The following is a 21,813-nucleotide window of genomic DNA, read 5'->3' as shown; positions in this document are numbered from 1 at the left end:
ATAGATATGTTTCTTTATTAGCCACACAAGGTTGCACACAGACGGGACAGATTACAAAGTAGAGCTTTTCTTTTTGGGGAAGAGGAAAAAAAAGGTGGGTTAGGTTTTCGATCAAAAGGGATCGTAAAAGGGAAAGAAGAAAAAAGGGGGGAAAAGGGGAAAAAACGATCAATAGGGATCATGTATCATAGTGTCACGGTGTAAAGTGTAAAGGGGGAAGCAGATAAGGTTTATCCGTGGGAAGAAAAGTCTACGGAAAAGACCACGGTAACCTCAGTCAATGATGTTACATGTTACCACATTTGTTTGCAAGATAAATAGATAGATAGACAGATAGAGAGACAGGGTGAGAAAGAAAGAGACAAGGAGAGAAGATGCACATACATGAATACACACACATACGCTCAAACACACAGTCACACACACAAACTCATATAAATACATTGCATTTGTAACCTGCCTTAAGAGTTTTGTCTCACTTTCTCCTCTATTTTCCACTTCTATTTTGCACCTCCTTTTTCATCTTACACGCCCCTTTCTCACATTCACCACATTCGTATCCTAATCTAATCGACTCCACTCTAGCCCGCCACCCGCAGCCCATGCTGCTCACACATACACTAACCTATCTCTTTACACAAATAATCTCATAACCACGTTAGTCCCTCGTCTTTTTACCGCTTCTTAAGACTCCTAGTACAACGGTTTTCCTATCTAAACACTGACTCTCCTTTTCTTTCCTCCATTCTACTACCTTTTTTTTCCTCTTCTTTTTCTTTCTGATCAAAGACTCTATCTCCGAAACAACAGCTACCCTCGTTTCCTTTTCAATCGTAAAAGTAATCACAGCTTTCTGAAAATGTATTCCTCGTGTTTTTGATGTTTTTGTTCTTTCATATATAGTACTATATTTTTACTAGTGTACATAAGTGCATATATACATCAACCAAACAACATATAATCCTTTAAAGTCAATTAGCCCTGATGAGATTTTAATCATATAATATTCTAAATTTATTTTATTTTGATCGGAAATTTGTAATTAGTATTGAGCAAAACTGAAATAATTGCAGGCATTTTTAATTAACTATATATAAATTAATTAATTTGTAACTATATACTTTCCTTTTTCTTCTTGTTTATCATATTCTACATTTTTAATATACCCACTTATATCGATGCGATATTTTTCGTAGATATAGGGTAATAAACCAATGTAACTGGAATACTTTCATCCCTATAAGAAGGGTACATATCGTCGCAGTGAAATATATAAGTGTATGTGTGTGTGTGTGTGTGTGTGTGTGTGTGTGTGTGCGTGTGTGTAAAGGATATGTTATAATTCTATTCGACAGCCGTACCATATTCCAGTGATACTATTCCGCATATACTGAAGCAACCATACCCAGAATCCAACATACCTCCATCATCGGCTGCCCCATGGATATCATAGTGGTTTCGACACCTGAGCAGTACCATTCAATCCGGTGGTGTCTGAACAGTACTAAAATAAATGTTGTTTGGGAACAAACAAACCAAAGAAACCACATCTTTGAAACACATCCACCCTCTGTACAACGGTATTGATAAATAAATTCAATAAGTAATTTACAACCGCTCCTAAATACTTAACTAAACAGTGACAACTCTATTAAGACATACAAAAATTATAATCCTTACCGTCTTCAGTAGAATAATATAAAAGTAAAAACTTAGTAACAACATTATTTCAGTCAATCATTATATAGGCAGAATTAAGCACTAACTTTAATAAAACTGCAACAAAGAAACATATATATATATAAGAAAAATACAGTGTACGTTCAAACACAAAAGAGATACCCGAAGAATAGGATATCTGACTCGCTAGAAAGAGCAGTTAAAACTCCAAGCCACCAATTGTTGTAATTCCGAAAGTGATTGCAAAATAAAAACTTTTACCTTAATCCTAGACCCTGCAAGGTTTCTGCAGACTTAAATACAGACTGAAATAAAATAATTTCAGTCTATATTTGGCGCTGCTTCATCAGTAGGTTGCCAGGACTGAACACATAGGCACGGAGCGATAAACAACCCGCCACGTGTCTATAGGTTCTAATTTTTCGAATCTATCGCGCAGAAGCGGAACTCAACCAGCACTAAAAAAATAAATTGCCGATTTTCTTCCGGAATTAGCCAAAAAACATTCTATTATCAATTAAAATCTTATAGTAGCAAGAATATTCATCAAAAATTCTTAGTTACCAGTGGTCTAGCTATAGACTGAAATTATATAATTTCAGTCTGTATTTAAATCTGCAGAAACCTTGCAGGATCTAGGATTAAGGTAAAAGTTTTCGCAATTACAATAATTGGTGGCTTGGAGTTTAAACTGCTCTTTCTAGCGAGTCAGATATCCTATTCTTCGGGTATCTCTTTTGTGTTTGAACGTACATTGTATTCTTCTTTGAATAATATATAGTCTATTGACTAATTTTTATTTCTCGCTAGACCACTGGTAACTAAGAATTTTTTGATGAATATTCTTGCTACCCTAAGATTTTAATTAATGATAAAATGTTTTTTGGCTAATTCTGGAAGAAAATCGGCAATTTATTCTTTTAGTGCTGGTTGAGTTCCGCTTCTGGGCGATAGATTCGAAAAATTAGAACCTATAGACACGTGGCGGGTTGTTTATCACTCCGTGCCTATGTGTTCAGTCCTGGCAACCTACTGAAGAAGCAGCGCCAGATATAGACTGAAATTATTTTATTTCAGTCTGTATTTAAGTCTGCAGAAACCTTGCAGGGTCTAGGATTAAGGTAAAAGTTTTTATTTTGCAATCACTTTCGGAATTACAACAATTGGTGGCTTGGAGTTTTAACTGCTCTTTCTAGCGAGTCAGATATCCTATCCTTCGGGTATCTCTTTTGTATATAGTAGAAGACACTTGCTCAAAGTAGCCGGCAGTGAGACTGAACCCCGAACCATGTGGTTGGGAGGCAAGCTTCTTACCACACAGACACACTGGCTCACATACACACACACACACACACACACACACCACGCGCGCGCGCGCGCGCGCAAGCATATATATACATATATATATATATTATATATATATATATATAATATATATATATATATATATATATTATATATATATATATTCTTTTCTACTCTTGGCACAAAGCCCGAAGTTTTGGGGAAAGGAGCCAGTTGATTAGCTCGACAGTAGTCCGCAATTAATACTTAATTTATCGACCCCGAAATGATGAAGGCAAAGTTGACCACGGCGGAATTTGAACTCAGAACGTAATACCAGACGAAATACGGCTACGCATTTCGCCCGGCGTGCTAACGATTCTGCCAGCTCGCTGCCTTATACACATATATATATGTATATTGATGTTTGTAGAATTGGACAAGCGTTTCCTCCCTGCTCCTCTTTAAGCCGGAATCTATAGGCGATACCGTAAGTGTAACTCTAAGATCATTAAACAATTCATTGTTACTCTGTTGGAACTAGCCAAATCACAAATACACATTAGAGGTAAGACAGTGTATATAGGGATAAGTTTTAAATATACACTCATACAGATAGATAGATAGATAGATAGATAGATAGATAGAAAGATAGATAGATAGATAGATAGATAAATCGATAGATAGATAGATAGACAGATAGATAGATAGATAGATAGATAGAATAGATAGATAGATAGAGATAGATAGATAGATATAGATAGATAGATAGATAGATAGATAGATAGATAGAGATAGATAGATAGATAGATAGATAGATAGATAGATAGATAGATAGATAGATAGATAGATAGATAGATAGATAGATAGATAGACAGATAGATAGATAGATAGATAGAGATAGATAGATAGATAGATAGATATATAGATAGATAGATGATAGATAGATAGATAGATAGATAGACTGTGTATATATTTATAACTTACTATAGACGTCCTTACACATGTACACATGCGTGTATTTATCCATATACATATATACGCATATATATATATATATATATATATATATTATATATATAATATATATATATGTAAAGATATAAACATACCTAACTATTCACATATACCAACCACCAGACATACACTCGCACACAGAGTCACACATGGACACAAACACGCACAAGCTCGTACATAGAATGTAATTTAATTAACTATTTACTTACCTTTATAACGTTGATGTAATTGAAAAGACGGCGGTAATATATATTTCAAGCGCTCTCATACATACTCAAACAGCATACTCACACACACGCAAACTTATAGAGCAAGCGCAATCTCTCTTAACCGCACATTCATGTGTAGCTAGGCTTATACACAGTAATATATGTGCATATATAATCATATATACATAAGTGCATATATATATATATATATATATATATATTATATATATATATATATATATATATATATATATATATATATATATATATATATGTATATATATGTATGTATATATATATATGTATATATATATATATATATATATATATCGATATATATATATATATTCATATATATTTATATATCATATATTCATTTGTGTGCATGTGTTCTCGGATGTATATGCGTTTCTACGTGTGTAAATACGTAATTTAAATTAGTATTTTTGCAAAAATTATCTAAGATCAAATAAATGATTAGAAGTACCAGTAGATTAATACTTTTATTAGAAAGTTCGTACAGCTAACTTCAGATGTGCTTCTGACTATGTTCATATATAATGACGTGTTTGAGTATGTAGAACGCAATATGTATTTCGTGTATGTGTGTGTGTAAGTAAGGATATGTGTATATGTATTTGGAGTTCTGCATAGACACCCTCATCTAATATATAATTTACATTGCTGCGAGCAAATTCTATCGAAACACATCGTGTCTTGATATGATCATATGTTAAATAAAAACACTTCACGTTAGTAAATAACATCCAAAGATTAAGTCAGTCTATTACGTCTTCAGGAATCCGAGATGTAAACACGATTTTATAATTTCAAGTTATTTGATATATACTTCTGTACACAATTTTCAGTTTTACCTCCGCTGGACTGGCGAAATTATGTATGAAATAGAAAGGCATTGCATCAAGAAATGTCCATGTAACGCTCCAGGGTTGATGCAAATATTGTCTGTTCACTAAGGCATTATCATGTATGTAAAATCATCTTCTAGAAGATTTCTCAACGAGTGAGAAACCTGAAGTCACTAGTTAAGGATATCTTTACAAATTATTGTCAGCGCTGATTTTTGTTACGATGTTTCGTATCCGAAACGTCAAATATAACCAAACGTTTCGTATCTGATACGTCAGATGTAAACAAACAATGAGATCGAAAATTTAAATAGGGTAAATCCATATTTCGAGCATTTTTCTTCCTTCATCAGTATCCATCTAGCCCCTTAAACATCTATGATCACATTGCTTAAATAGCCACTAAATACAGTGGTGTAACGGTATCGGGTATACAAATACTGCAAAATATATACATTCCTGGATGCTGGTACGTCAATATTAATGAATTGTAAGGGCGCGGTATTTCGTTGTGCAACCATATCATACTAAAAGGTTTTTTTATATGCCAGAGCCTGTTCTATTGTGGTAGCAGTGCACTTTATATCACTCGTTAGGGTTGTCGGGTTGATTTTTGTTACGACGTTTCGTATCCGAAACGTCAGATATAAACAAACAATGACATCGAAGATGAAAAAAGGTTCAATGGAAGCATATGCCATATATACGAAGCTGTTGATCCTTTATAAGCACCCATCAAGCCCTGAATCATCTACGAGCACATTGCATGTAGCATATACATCTATTGGCGTTTTTTCAGCTTTGATTTCCTTGTTTACATCTGGTGTCTCGGATACGAAACTTCGTAACAAAAATTACAATTTCTACAGAATATCTATAGAGGCGTAGGAGTGGCTGTGTGGTAAGTAGCTTGTTTACCAACCACATGGTTCCGGGTTCAGTCCCACTGCGTGGCACTTTGGGCAAGTGTCTTCTACTATAGCCTCGGGCCGACCAAAGCCTTGAGAGTGGATTTGGTAGACGGAAACTGAAAGAAGCCCGTCGTATATATGTATATATATATGAGTGTGTGTGTGTATATATGTTTGTGTGTCTGTGTTTGTCCCCCCAGCATCGCTTGACTACCGATGCTGGTGTGTTTACGTCCCCGTAACCTAGCGGTTCGGCAAAAGAGACCGATAGAATAACTACTAGGCTTACAAAGAATAAGTCCTGGGATCGATTTGCTCGACTGAAGGTGGTGCTCCAGCATGGCCACAGTCAAATGACAAACAAGTAAAAGAGTAAAAGAGTTGAGCAATACAATTTTAAAATCGCAGGCGCAGAGTAGGTATATTCAATGTTTGATAATTTCACGCTAATGAGTTTCTTGAACTTGTTGCTCAATACGAACGCTTTCAATTTAAAGCAAAAGTGCAGTTTCATTCCAATCATTCATATTTTTCTAATATCCAGTCGATATTTTTGCTCCCTTTAATAAGTCAGAGGATTCTTTTGTATTTCGGTGAAATACAAAAATTACCAAACCCCACAAATCTAATTTTATTTTTTGCTTAATTTATTTATTGTATTCTTTTGTGTCTGTGGAGAGTTATTTTCTTTTTGTGCATTATAATGTAACACACTCACCGGTAAAATTTCCACTTATTTCTTATTTTTATTTTCCTAAAATTTTCGTTGCATCTTGCAACCTTTTCAATAGTCTTGACTCTCTTGAGGGTCAAGACTATTGAAAAAGTTGCTAGACGCAACGAAAATTTTAGGACAATAAATATAAGAAATAAGTGGAAATTTTACCGGTGAGTGTGTTACATGTCAACGCACAAAAAGAAAATGAGTCTCCCTAGACACACAGAATATGCTTCAACACGCGAACTCATATAAAGAATCTTGCAAACCAAATCCAAAACGAAATTATTTATTGTAAGTAGAAAGTATGTAATTTTAATCATAAGCCAGAGTATTGAAATAATCCACAATAACATGTAAATCACTATCAATGAAATCACACTTTTCTACCACGTAACAAGGACATATTTTCTAGTTGATATTTTCTTTTGTCATAACTGTAGAAATCTAATGAAACCAAACACCCTTGTCGCTGAATAAAGTCATATTGGCGCGATGAAATTACATATTTAATACATTCAATTTTTAAAAATATATCTGTCAGATAATTCATTGAATCTTTTCCATCAGCTTTCGATAGAAGATTCATTTCAGATTTGTTCATTTAAAATTCAGTAAGAATATCAACTAGATCTATATAGCTTTTCAGGTAATTGACCTCCAACAGCCACCTTACACAGGCGTGAAGCAATAAACCTCTCATACATAGTCTGTGTTTTTAAACTCACAACACTTTAAAGAGATACTCACATTTAGCAGAAACTTCTATAGAGTCGACACATTTTATTACTGAATTTAAAAGAGCTGAAACGATTTTTCGCATCTAAATTTTCTCTGTGAAGCAAAATTTCTGAATAGCAATACGTCATGTATTTTAAATAGTTACTTTTTTGCCAATCAGATCAGTGGTACCATTCTGCCAAACAAGATATATTCTTTTATATTGCTATTTTATTGTAATTTAAATAGTTTTAAAATTTATTGCAGATATCAATGACCGCAATATTGCCTCACTGTTCCTGACAGAAGATGCATTCATCTGTATTGCAAATTTCCTGGAGTTTAACTTTTGAATAAAATTCTTCAGCTTCTCTATACATCTCATCATTGCAATTGCAAACAGCCAACGCGGTCCTTCTCCTGAACTAGATTTATAGAAGTTGATGTTGCTGGTTCACTTAAATCGTGATTATTATGTTCATGTTCGCTTTAATTGGCAAAATTTACTAACTTACCACGTGAGTACAATTATTGGCGGTACTTAGTAAAGAGATCAAAGATTTGATAGAACGTTTATTTCCACGTATCATTTTGTGGGGAGTTAAAATATTATTATTTTGAATTTATATGAATGCTATTTTGCTTTTAAAAATTAACTTATCGAACTTTAAACAAACTGTACTAAGACTTGGGGTTTTTACCAAATTAATTCTCAGGGGGCTAATTACCAAAGCAGACTAACCCTTACCATAAAACAGGCAATCCCAGGATTTGCTGTGTGCCTTCCAAAATTGAGGCAGAGACTGAGAGTAAAGCTCAAAATTCGAGCCACTGATTCTCTATTTACAGTATAAACCATTCCAGACAAATAACGGGAACTTGGAGCAGAGCAAAGAAGATAAAGATCAACGCCTCCTCAATAAGTTTTCCTCTGTTCGTCATATTTCGGAGCCGTAAATTTCATTGCTCATTGAAATGCCGAAGACGACTCAAGCAGCTATGTCGATCACAATTTCGCTTCAAGTTTCTTTGCTGCCTGTTGTTCATGGAGGACACGCGATCTTGACAGAAGACACGAAAAATTATTTTACATCTCATCTCACTCGAAACGAACCACACAGTCACTGCAACAAACTACGCCCGCATCAAACTCCAGTTACCATTTCTAGCACCCACATCGAAAAAAAGAATGAATACAGAATCAGGAGCAGCACTTGCAGAGATTCATCAACACAGCAAAATCAGTATAACAATCCCACTACAAACTTTCTAAAAAGTATTATGTATCAAAAACCGATGTTCGTACCACACAAAAGAAGATTGAAGAGGGGAAAGAGGTATTTAGGACCAGCACTAACACAACATTTGCAATTAATAAGGCTATACTTGGAGACATACAAAACAATCAGGGATAAGTCCCCAGTGCTATGGGAAACTTAAGTGGAAATGTCAAGTGTAGGCTGACGCCCCAAAACAACCACAAAACATTATAGAAACCAAGTCACCCCATTTCCAGGGTCACTTAATAAGTAATACGTTTCATTTTTTCCTCCTGCGTTTCTGCCAACAGGGTAGTCTGAGATCAGAGTGTATAAATACCGGTCACCTGGAATCACTCTTAAAGGAATAACTGTTCAATGATGTCAGGTCAGTTGGTTTGAATATCACAAACATCGACAAAGCCAGAAGTTGGCCCAGGTCTTGAAGCTCATCAAACAAGAGAAAACATGGACGAACTTAAATGTCCAGGCAGGGGCAATTGAAGCAATGGAGCGAAGAACATGACATTTGAGATGCATCACAGCAGAAACAAGGAAGGTGGCTTTAATTGCCCAAGCAGATAGTGAAACTGCGTTGAGATGCATCAGAAATGACACCGAGTTCATAGCAAAGGGACGACAATACGGCACCATTTCGGAGCTACTTAAGTCAGAAGTCCTTGCTATGAAACAGTCAATGACCCCTTGCAAAACCATCAAGGTACCCCACCCACATGGTAAAACAGAAAGCACGTGTCCGCATTCTCAGGATTCCACAATGAATCTATACTTGGTGGCTTCCGGGCTGCGTAATTGTGGAAGGGACGGATACAGTCTCGACAGAGGTGACAAAAACTGCTAGGGAGGACTAGTCCGGGGTTCACCTAAAGATACTTCTCCAGACCAGGCCCGAAAACGTAAAAAGATCCTAGGTCACATCCGTCTCCAGAAAGAGACGGGATAGGTATAATAACTGAGGGTTCAAGGGCACATTGTTTCGTTTGTGAAGAAATAACTCATTTGAGAGCCTTCTGCCCTCAGCTGATAAATGGAGCAAGGAGTAGAAGGACTTCATTGCTTCCTACACAGACACCAGAAAACACCACCAGCACCAACACCAAAGGAGACATAACCAAGGACATTGACCACCCATAGGCGAAACGAAGAAAGCTTTACGCCTCTCCCCTCAAAAATATACAAATGAATAAAATCAAAAACACACGGAGACAGACACACAACCCCAGACCACTCATCTTCGAGTAGTGAAGATGAAAGTAAACCAAAAGCCACCAACAAACAAGAAAGAAAACATACAAAACTCCACAAAGCATAACACCCCCAATAAAAATAGATACCATCCACGCAAACATCATCCCAATAAGACCAACAGCAACATAACAAACAACATCACCAGATTCCCCCAAACGCAAAAAAATTTAACCAGACGCAAGAACAAATACACACACAAACATATGAAACCGCAGATACCGCACTTAGAATAAGCACAGACACAATCGAAACAACACCAAAGAAACCATCACCACCACAGTCAAGCAAACAAATGAAACCGCACCAACAAAACATATGCAACTTAGTGCTTATCAAAAGGATCAACAGGGAATTGACGACTCCCGTAGAGCAAAGCAAAAAATTTGAAGCAGAGAGGGTAATTTTTTGAATCGAACACATTTTGGGCACGAGAAGATTTGCTTCTGGTACGAATGTCGATCGATTGCTTGAAAAGAATTCGAGAGAGCCGTTTTGAGCACGAGAAAAGCCCTAACGGGAAACCCACATCGAGACATTTAAAGGGGTTCCCAAAACCTACCACAGAAATTATGGAAGTCGAACCACTTGGGTTTCACAAGATACCTGGCGGAAATCTTTCCTCTCTATTTTCAGCTTGCCAACATGGCCATATTAAGAGCAGGAAGTTTAAATGTTCGAGGCCTGGGGTCACCCTGGAAGCAGAGCCGCCTGCCCAATGGCCTCTGCTGTCAGCGAGACCAAGATTTCCAGCACACGCACACTAGCCCACATTTTAGACGACTATCAGATTTTTGCATCTGTAAATCGATCGGGAATGGGAGGTGGGGTGGATGTGCTATTTAGGAAAGCCTGGATTTCGTGGCAAGGTCGATATTCCGGAATCCGGACGGTACGTTCGTAGCCCAGGAAGTGAGCAATAGCGAAGGTGGTGGTTTTTTTGACTGGTGGCTGTCTACGCCCTCATCGGCGCCAAACTTCCGGATTTCTTTACGCGTCTGGAAGCCTTTCTGGGTACGTCTTGTCTTTACTGTTAGTAGGGTGTCTGGAGAGGCATCTTCGACGTGTGCTGGGATTGTGTGGGAGAAGCTGCTAGAATAGGGGAATGCTAAAGCCTCAAGCACCTGATCAGCCAGTTCCAATTCTATGACAGGTACCGACGAGATTTCCCTAATGCGCCAATGTGGACTTGGACCAACTGCACATGGTCATCTAGATCGTATATAGACAGGATTTTAACTAGGAAAATAAATTGTAATAGTGTAGGCTGTCCAATTTTTATAAAACTGTCACTTATTTAGATCACAATTTTGTAATCTGTACGGTCGACCTAGATAACACGCGTACGTTAAGACTCGGTTACTGGAAGCTGAACATATCTTTTCCAGCATGTAAGGCTTACGGAGACCTGGTCAACAATTTGGTTAAGCAAAAGTTGACGGTAAGGGTCGTCAAAAACAGATATCTCAAAAGAGATATTAAACTAATTTCGATAGGGTATAGCAAGGAAGTAGCGTTCGAAAAATAGAAAGGTGGAGGAGCTGGTAGCTAAGTTAGACGAGGCTATTTGTAGTGACATTGCAGCGGCCGTGCTAGCAGCGAGAATGGCATTAGACCAGTTCTTCAAAGCGAAACAAGAAGGTTGCATTGTCAGAGCTAAGGCGCGTACTCTGAGAAACGAGGGAAGAAAAGCTGTTCAATGGACCTGCGTTGTGAAAGCGGAGCGAGATAACAAAACCACAATTCGGTATTTGTTGGAACGAGACGGACACGAGCTGAGCGATTCTAGATGTGCCAAAATTCAAAACCATTAAAGGCGGCGAGTTGGCAGAATCGATAGTACGCCGGCCAAAATTCTTTGTGGCATTATGTTCGTCTTTAATATTCTGAGTTCAAATTCCGCCGAGGTCGACTTTGCCTTTCATCCTCTTGGGGGTCGATAAAATAAGTAAAAGTTGAAAATCACGGTTAGTGTAATAGAATTACCTATCTCCTAAAATTGCAGACCTTGCGCCAAAATTGGAAATTTATTATTCTCAATCTTGGTACTCTTTCGGTTACGACAACGTGGGTTCCTGTTGATCCGATCAATGGAACAACCTGCTCGTGAAATTCACGTGCAAGTGGCTGAGCACTCCACAGACACGTGTACTCTTAACGTAGTTCGCGGGGGAGATTCAGCGTGACACAGAATGTGACAAGGCTGGCCCTTTGAAATACAGGTACAACAGAAACGGGAAGAAAACGTGAGAGAAAGCTGTGGTGAAAAACTACAACAGGGTCCCCCACACCACTGCGGGTACCTCGTGGAGGTTAGCTGTTTTCACTCAATAAACACACACGACGCCCTGTTTAGGAATCGAAACCGCGATGCTACAACCGCGAGTCCACGTTATTCTCAATATAAAAAAGCTGTTCGAAATGTGAGTTAAACGCAACAGTAAATTTCTTGTTACACTTCACTACCTTGCTTTACGTTTTACAATGAAATCCTACACAATTGTTATTAGTTTCCACCTCACTTGGTGGAGGTGTGTAGACAAGTGCTTAGTAGTAGTCAAAAGGTTAGACAAGTCTGAATCAATCACATCCTCTCATTAAAATATTTAGTACGTTTTACCAATATCAAAAATCAATATTATTATGATTATAGCTTTGCTAATTTTACAAGTCCTCATATTAAAGTATAAATCCATTCACTAGGTGTGATATATTACATTGATAACTTTGTACTTCAGCGACATCAACTTTTGAACTTTATTTTAGTTTTATAACCAAACCTAACGAAATTACTGCTAATGTATTACCATCGAAGCACCACACGTACACACACATACACACGTACGCACACACGCACACACACACACATATGGATATAACTATATATATATTAATTAAAGGTATATATATATATTCATATACATATATATGTATGTATTTCTGTACGTATATGCATATATCTTAATAGGATTAATATATAAATATGTATGTATATCTAGATAACTAAATTTATACATATGCACATATATATATATATATATATTATATGTATATATATATATATATATATATTATATATATATATATATATGTATATATATATATACGTATATACATGCATATATATGTGTGTGTGTGTTTGTATGCATATATATGTATATATATGTGCATGCATATGAGCACGTGTATATTTATGTAAATGGGAGCGTCTGTGAGTGGGTGCATATATGAGCGTATTTAATATATTTCTAAGAAGATATTAATCAGAAAATCTCGAAATTACTCCATTTGCAAATGTAGAACACTGAAAGTTGGATATTGTGTGAGTTTGTATAAGTGTGTGCATTGATATACGTATATGCAAGTGAAAATACACAAATGGATATGTGTGTGTGTGTGTGTGTGTGTGTCTGTTATGTTTATAGAGACATAATATGTCTGTATATGAATGCATGTAAGTATATATATATATTTATACATGTGTGTTTCGTTGGCCAGCTGGAGATTTCTTCTTGGGGCTAAAAACAACAATAACACAGTCCTCTATAGGACCACCACATCCAGTTGGCAAATGTATTTGACGATATATATATATGTGTTTGTGTGTGTGTGTGTGTGTGTTGTGTGCGTTCATCTGTATAGGTATATATGTGTGTGTGATTGTGTAGTTATCCATCCAGCTATAAATCTATATAGCTACTTCTCCTACCTTTCTCTTTGTGTCTTTATCTATCTATCTATCTATCTATCTATCTATCTATCTATCTATCTATCTATCTATCTATCTATCTATTAGGTATGTATCTTATCTACGTAGCTAGCTAGCTAGCTTAGCTATTTCTCTGTCTGCCTGTCTATATATGTCTGTATTTATGTATATATTTATGATTATACTTGCATATTCACACACCTATATTCATAATCATATCCATCTATACGTATACACAATCCAATGTATTTCTATACAAACACACAATTATATACATAGATACACACATACATACTTACACGAATGCATGCATGCGTACGTACATACATACACAAACCTACATACTTACATACGTATATATGTATCTAATTGTAATGTAGATATAATACCAAGTCAAAGGTACTTAGAAGATTACTTGCAAATAATAACCGAAAATCTAACCAAATATCGCAGCTCAGGCACCAGTATACTTCCTGAATTATCATGACTCAATTAAGTGCTGCAAAGTAATTAAACTTTGTCGGAATTTTCAAGATCTGTAGATTTTAACAATTGTTTATTTTTACTGTTGATTTCTTTGATATTTCTATTGATTTAGTTTGGCTTTCTTATAGTGATTGCTTTTGTGGAGGCTTTTTTATTCCTCTTTGTTACATATATATACATATATAATATACTAGTTTTTGTGTAAAACATCCACTTAGAATGCTATTATTCTATTTAGCAATTTCCAGTTATAAATATCTAGTTGAATTTTGTGTAGAAGCAATAAAATGTTTTGTAGATGACATGCACTCGAAATTCTTGAAAAAAATTCTGATATTATTATTGTTGTTTTTGTTGTTGTTGCTGTTATTATTGGTGTTGTTATAGGTGTTGTTGTTGTTGCTGTTTGTGTTGTTGTTCTTGTTCTTGGCTGTCGTTGTTATTCCTGTTGATGTTGTTACTGCTGTGCTGTTGTTGTTGTACACTGCTGACCTGTTCAGACGTGTTTTCACATCGTTTTTCGATATTCTGGATTTTGACAGCTATAACTTTCATGAAAGAATAGGTTTTGATGTTTTATAAGAACTAGTATATCTTATGTAAAAAAAAAGAAAAAAAAATTACTTTAGTACTGCAATTCGGAAGCCTACCTACAAAAGGTCGAGATGGAGATAAACGTCTATGTCAGACGTATTTCATTTTAGTTTTTATAAAATTTTTTTTTAAACAAATGTAAACATTCTGACTATAGACACCGATCAATTATGAAGAAACGTTAAATAACAAAACCTCCACACGAACAAACATAGTCCAGAACCACCACACACAATATTTTGCAGTAAAATACATTCGAATTTCTGTGGAGATGAGTGCTAATGTGGGCGATCCTAGCGAATCAGCGGGAAAAATAATAATAAAAGCAGTACTCAGACACTCCCACACATAACATTTGTCAAATGAAAATAATGTTAAAAATTTGAGTGAAGGAGCAGTTTTGCTTCTCGAAAGCATAGCTGCTAACACATGTTCTTTAGTCATAGGATGAATAGACGAATAATTGTTTGACACTACTTAGACAAAAGCAGGTGCTTTATATACAAAACTCTTTTACAAACAAGTACTTCACCTGTCTCTGCATTACCAAAGCTACTGTCTCAGAAAAGAACATCTGGAGCAAATCTGGTTAATAGTTGACTGCCATCACGTATATTGGTGGGAAGGAGATACGGCACGGTAAGGTTTGTTATTAAAGCTTGATATTTGCCGAGGGGACAAATGTAATGCGTTGCACACTACCCATAGACTAATCCTATATATTTGTTGAGATGACGTAATACAAGAAATACTTTGAAAGATGTCGGTGACAAGGAAAAGATCTGTATCCCTGTCAAATACAGCTTTGAAAATTAATCCTAAATGCATGCGTCATGGCTAAATTTAAACTATTATACTACACAAAATTTATCCTGTTAAATTTGATCCTAATTTAACATAGTTAAATTTTATCATACAAATAGTCACACGATACGCTGCAGAGACTTTAAAAACGCCTATTCCTTTACGAATAGCTTAGCAAGGAGTTTTTTTTCTCTCTCTAGTTTCAGCTCAGAGCTGCGGCCATGCTGATACTATGCCAGGCAAGGTAGTTAATGTGATAAGTAAAAAAATATCGTGAGTAATTTAGGTGTTTATCAATCAACCCGCCATTGTAGGGATAGCTTCTTCGGGTTATCTTCTGGGTAAGACTAATGACACTGCTTCTAACATTTCTCTACATCTGTTCCATACAGTTTCATTCCAGCAGGTGTAGTAAAGAAATAACTTACAAAGGACTTACAAACTTTTAATACAACACTATATTCACACTCACATGGCTTTCTAAATCATAATAGTAAATTTAACACATCTGTATAGATCTATATTTGGAAACTGAAGTAACATGGCATGATTTCGCTTTCAATTACATTGTTAATCTGCTCCACAATAAAAGAGGATTTGAAAAGTTTGCATCTAGTCTATAAAGAAAATATTTCTAAAATCCGTTTAATTTAAACCGAATAACTTGCCTACCGGTTTAACAAATTTCGAAATAGATTGTTGCATATTCTATTGTTATGTCTACATTAGCAATAATTTACACAGCCATTTTTTTTTCATTTTATTATTTCTGCAAAACATGAATTTTCATATGTTCATTCTTCTACTATGAACCATTCATTGGCAGCTTATCAATATCCTTGTAGACTTTCACAACAATATTTTCTGCTGTATATCTTCAGTATATTTGTATATTTATTTATTTGCATATGGATCGGTTTCATCTATTTTACAGATGTAGACTCTATTGTAAATGTGTAAAATTTTAGTAAATTTTAAACATTTACGAGGTTTATAGTTATTTTCCTTGGTATACTTTGAGAATACATTTGTATTGAATAGTTCTAACATACATGTAAATATACATAGGGTGTTTATTTTTTTGGGTGAATACATTACTATGTGTCAGTATATAAGCCTATATTGGTTATCAATTTTTCACCCATTCCCACCGCCACACACCCATACACACAAACATACACACACGCACACACACACGCACACACACACGCACACACACACATATATATATGTACGCGTGTCTGTGTGTGCTCGCCTGTCTGTACGAATATAGTGATTACTATATGTACATATATATTCATGTAATCATGCATACACACACACACACCACACACACACACACACACACACATATATATATATATGCATGCGTATACATATATGTGTGCATGTTCATGTCTGAGTGTTTTTGTCTGTGCATGTGTGCATATTTAGTACGTGTGATAGTAGGAGCGTGTATATGTGCGTGTAAGTACATGTCACTGTGAAAATATGTATGTTTTATGTATCAATAGGGGCGTGAAATTTCTTTTGCATCTTGCATTAATAGATGTGCCAAGTCTCCTGTGTCCTTGACAGTAAATGTACGAATTATATCAGCATAGAATAAACAAATTCATTTGAAGATTCTTTTGTTTTCTTTGTACCACCATCCACTAAATAAGACACATCTATTGTGAGGATAAATAATGGTATACCCTTCCCACTTGAGGAATGGTATATCTTACTCGCTGTAAATAAGGTGACGTCGGTCAGTATATGTATACTGAGAGCGCGAAAGTACGTAGTAGACGGTCGGAAATAGTCAGGATCTTACTCATCTTACTGATTATACCAGAGCGGGCGTTATAACAAACCGACATTAAGGAGTACATTAAGGGTTATGTAGGTATATATTTTGGTGGGTATGATGTGACAATATGTATCATGTGCATGTAAAATATATATAGGCGCAGGAGTGGCTGTGTGGTAAGTAGCTTGCTAACCAACCACATGGTTCCGGGTTCAGTCCCACTGCGTGGCATCTTGTCTTCTGCTATAGCCTCGGGCCGACCAATGCCTTGTGAGTGGATTTGGTAGACGGAAACTGAAAGAAGCCTGTTGTATATATGTATATATATATGTGTGTGTTTGTGTGTCTGTGTTTGTCCCCCTAGCATTGCTTGACAACCGAAGCTGGTGTGTTTACGTCCACGTCACTTAGCGGTTCGGCAAAATAGACCGATAGAATAAGTACTGGGCTTACAAAGAAATAAGTCCCGGGGTCGAGTTGCTCGACTAAAGGCGGTGCTCCAGCATGGCCGCAGTCAGATGACTGAAACAAGTAAAAGAGTAAAAGACAGTATATACGTTATGCAACTACTCATTTATCACTTTCAAACTCCGAGGGTTGCTACGAAAACACACACACATACAAACACACATATGCAAACACACACACACACACACGCACGCACACACACACATACACACACACACACATATATATATGATTTTGATTTGATTTTGATTTTTCTAGTTTCAGCTAATGAGCTGTGGCCATGCTGGGGCACCGCCATTGGTATACTTTGTGAATATATATATATATATATTATATATATATATATATAAGAGAAGAAAAAGGAAATGGAGATTGGGAAGTTAATAATTGTTTATTAATAACAGCATATCAATCATCCCTTACAGCTGTTTCAATTAATACTCAGTAAATATTAAGTCAATTTCAAGCTTATATAATTTGAGCATATCTTCAGAAGGAAAAATATACCCTTTGATGTTTTATACTTGTTTATGGATTCATTATAGCAGACTCCATTTTCTTTTTCTTCCCTTTTATGAATACAAGCTATATATATATATATATATATATATATATATATATATATATATATATAATTACTATTTCAAAGAAATTAATTCCTCCAAGACACTAGGTATTGAACCAGTATTACCCTGGATGAAACCATCATTTCATGAGGTTTACACATCTCCTACTTATATATATATATGTGTGTGTGTGTGTGTGTGTGTGTGTATGTGTGTGTGTGTGTGTGTGTGTGTTGTGTGTGTGTGTGTGTGTGTGTGTATAAAGTGCAAGAGACACCCTTCGGTCATGAATGACCATACGATTGCACCTACAAAGTTACCCTCTGAGGCACAAATCCGGGGAAAGCTGTTTATGGAAGACCAGCAGTCGCCCATGCACGCCAGCCTCCCTTCTCCACGTCACCGATGTTATCCAAAGGAAAGGAACAGACCGATACAGCTTGGCACCAGTGACGTCGCGACGCATTTCTACAGCTGAGTGAACTGTATCAACGTTAAATAAAGTGCCTTGCTCAAGAACACAACACAGACCCCAGTCCGGAAATCGAAGTAAATACTTCCTGATTGTGAGTCTAACGCTCGAGACACTGAGCCATGCGCCCACTGAATTCTGACGATGGCTTAGATGGCGAAACGTCGAAGTTACTGTCAGCAACATTCTTGTGTAAGAATAATAAATTTGTATAAGTATCTTCCAGTAAACGCTTTGTTCCTAATTTGTACATTGAACAGGAAGTTCCTGTTCGGTTCTGCATGACATCTAACGCCCATCACTGAGGGGGCGAAAGTAATCCAAAACAACATTGTCTGAAATACGAGATATCACTCGGATTGTAACATGCTCTAACTACACAGATTTCGAACGAAAGATTTTTCTCTGAAGCAAGACTATATCTAACTCATTGTATACTTGCGTAGACAACATACACATAATTCTATACACCGCTCACATACACATAGAAAGACACACACGCATCAACGGATAATTTCAATAAAATTATTAATATTGTCTTTATATATATATATATATTATATATATATTATTGTATTACATATGAAATTATTTCGTTTACTAACATTTTTATTTGTTTGCAATTCAGTGTAATACAAAGTTTACTTAACTTTGGAAGTTTGTTTCAATGTGAAAAATATATTGACACAGTTTTCATTCTAACAGAATATTTTTTCTGGTAGTAAAGTCAGATTAGAATGATACTTTATCGCTAATAATCATTTTATATTTTCTTTCACATCTTCGATGTTAACTTTTATTTGTTTTACTTAACTTAGACATTTTATATGTTTACATTGATATGAATACCTGTCAGTGTTCATTATATGGTTTACCTCAGTAAGATTATTTTCAAAACTATGTTTTATTGACTTCCTAACACATTCTATTTATCCGTCGTCTGTAAACATTTTCTTTTTTTTTTCTACATTCTTACATAAGCTTTCTGCTACTAATTCTAATATCTTAGAATTACATACTTTCCTTTTAAGCAACAATTTATATTATTAATTTACCATATACTATCTTAAAGTCGGCAGTTGTTTATGTTGAAACCATAGATATTCCTAATGATTTATGTAGGAAATTGCAAGTTTTCAAACATATAGTTTGTAAGATGTTTTTTTTTCCGCTCTCAGGCGATTAGGTCTTCTATAACTGATTTTCCTGTCAATATTTTTCCCCTAGATACAACAATGATGCTAAGCATAGTCGGTCATCCACCAATAATACATATAGCTGGCAATTTCCAATTCGGTTTTATATCTAAACTAATATTACCAACTCGACAAATATTACATCTCACGCAAGAAGCTGCTAGCTATCCGTTGCTGTGCGTTTTGTCGCAATAAAGAAAAAATGTTGGTGCAGCTGACACGCCAGGTGTTTAAATGTGCAAGACGTCCAAATAAATTATTTGTACGGCATGTTTGTCGTTTTAACGGACAGAACGTGTGTTTTCTGCCACACAAACGATTACTTATAGGAAATAGCAGCATAGAAAACATCTCAACCTCCAGCGATATATTGATAGTGTCTTTTGTGAATGTTTGTAGCTGATACTGAGTTAGTTAAGTTAGTTTAGGACATTTTCATGAGGTAGAATTCGCCTTTGAAACAGTATTAAATTTGAGCACACTGATTTTTCTGGAATATATGACCCAACGCCCTTCCCCTCCATCTCATGCTGATTTACACCAACGCCTTTTTCTCTTCTTCCTTTTCTTTCCTTATATCTCATTATTTCCCATTTCTTTGTATTTAAATATTATAATGTAAATTAGAATTATTTTTCTGAGCATAAAAACTGGAAAGCATTTTCATGCTTTTCATGCTAGAAATGGTAAGATCTCCGAAAAACATGAAGTAATTAAGAAGTCCATAAACTTGTTTATAAACGATTGGTTATTTGGGCATATAATTATTTTTTGTTTAAGTGTTGACAAATATATATATATATATATATATATAATATAATATATATATATATCTATAATTAAGGGCTAAAGAGGGTTATTCGAAAGCCAATACACTGATTTTATCCACTTATAATCCACTTGTTACAGGAAAATTGAAACTGAAAACGGGCACTAACCCTTAGAAAATTTAAATTTCGTTATCTCTATATTGAATCAATTTCGGAATTAATCTTATAAAAGATATATTCCTTTCTTCAGTAGAGCTTTCGATGGGATATAAATAAAATACTCACGTATGATCATGGAAAAAGCACGAGCTAAAAACATAACTACACTTGAGTACATCACTTATATCAAAAATAAAATTCTTTGGTCAGCCTCAGAAACAACGTCTTGACCTTTCGCCGCTACAAACAATTGTAATATATATATATATATATATATATATATATATTATATATATATATATATATATATATATATTATATATATTAGGATAGTCTGGCGTGGTAGCTGTGTAGCTTGCTACTGACTTAGGTAGAGGGATGCAAAACACATATGTGCACTTCAAGAGTCAAGCGTATTTATATATATGTTGGTAGTATATGGAGGACTGTTTATATATATATGTGTGTGTGTGTGTGTTTTTGTGTGTGTTTGTGTGTTTGTGTGTGTGTTATCGATTTCACCGCATATCTCGAGCAGATCATCAGAAGCATTGACTGGCAAGGCGGTGTCAACATCACTGGCGAGCTACTCACCAGACTCCGTTTCGCTGATGACATCCTAATCATCGCTGAGAACACGGATCAGCTTCAGACCATGCTGACGGAGCTCGACATCAATAGCTCTGCAGTAGGTCTCAAGATGAACCGCATGAAAACGAAGTTCATGCGGTCAGACAACGTACCAACAGGTCGAATGTTGATCGACAGTGATGAAATAGAGGAGGTAAAGGAATATGTCTACCTGGAACAGGAAGAGATATCGAAAAGGAGATGTCACGGAGAGTAAGGTCCGGATGGAAGGCT

Source organism: Octopus sinensis, linkage group LG13, assembly GCF_006345805.1.
Source record: "Octopus sinensis linkage group LG13, ASM634580v1, whole genome shotgun sequence".
Classification (NCBI taxonomy): Eukaryota; Metazoa; Mollusca; class Cephalopoda; order Octopoda; family Octopodidae; genus Octopus; species Octopus sinensis.
This window is presented reverse-complemented; position numbering follows the sequence as displayed.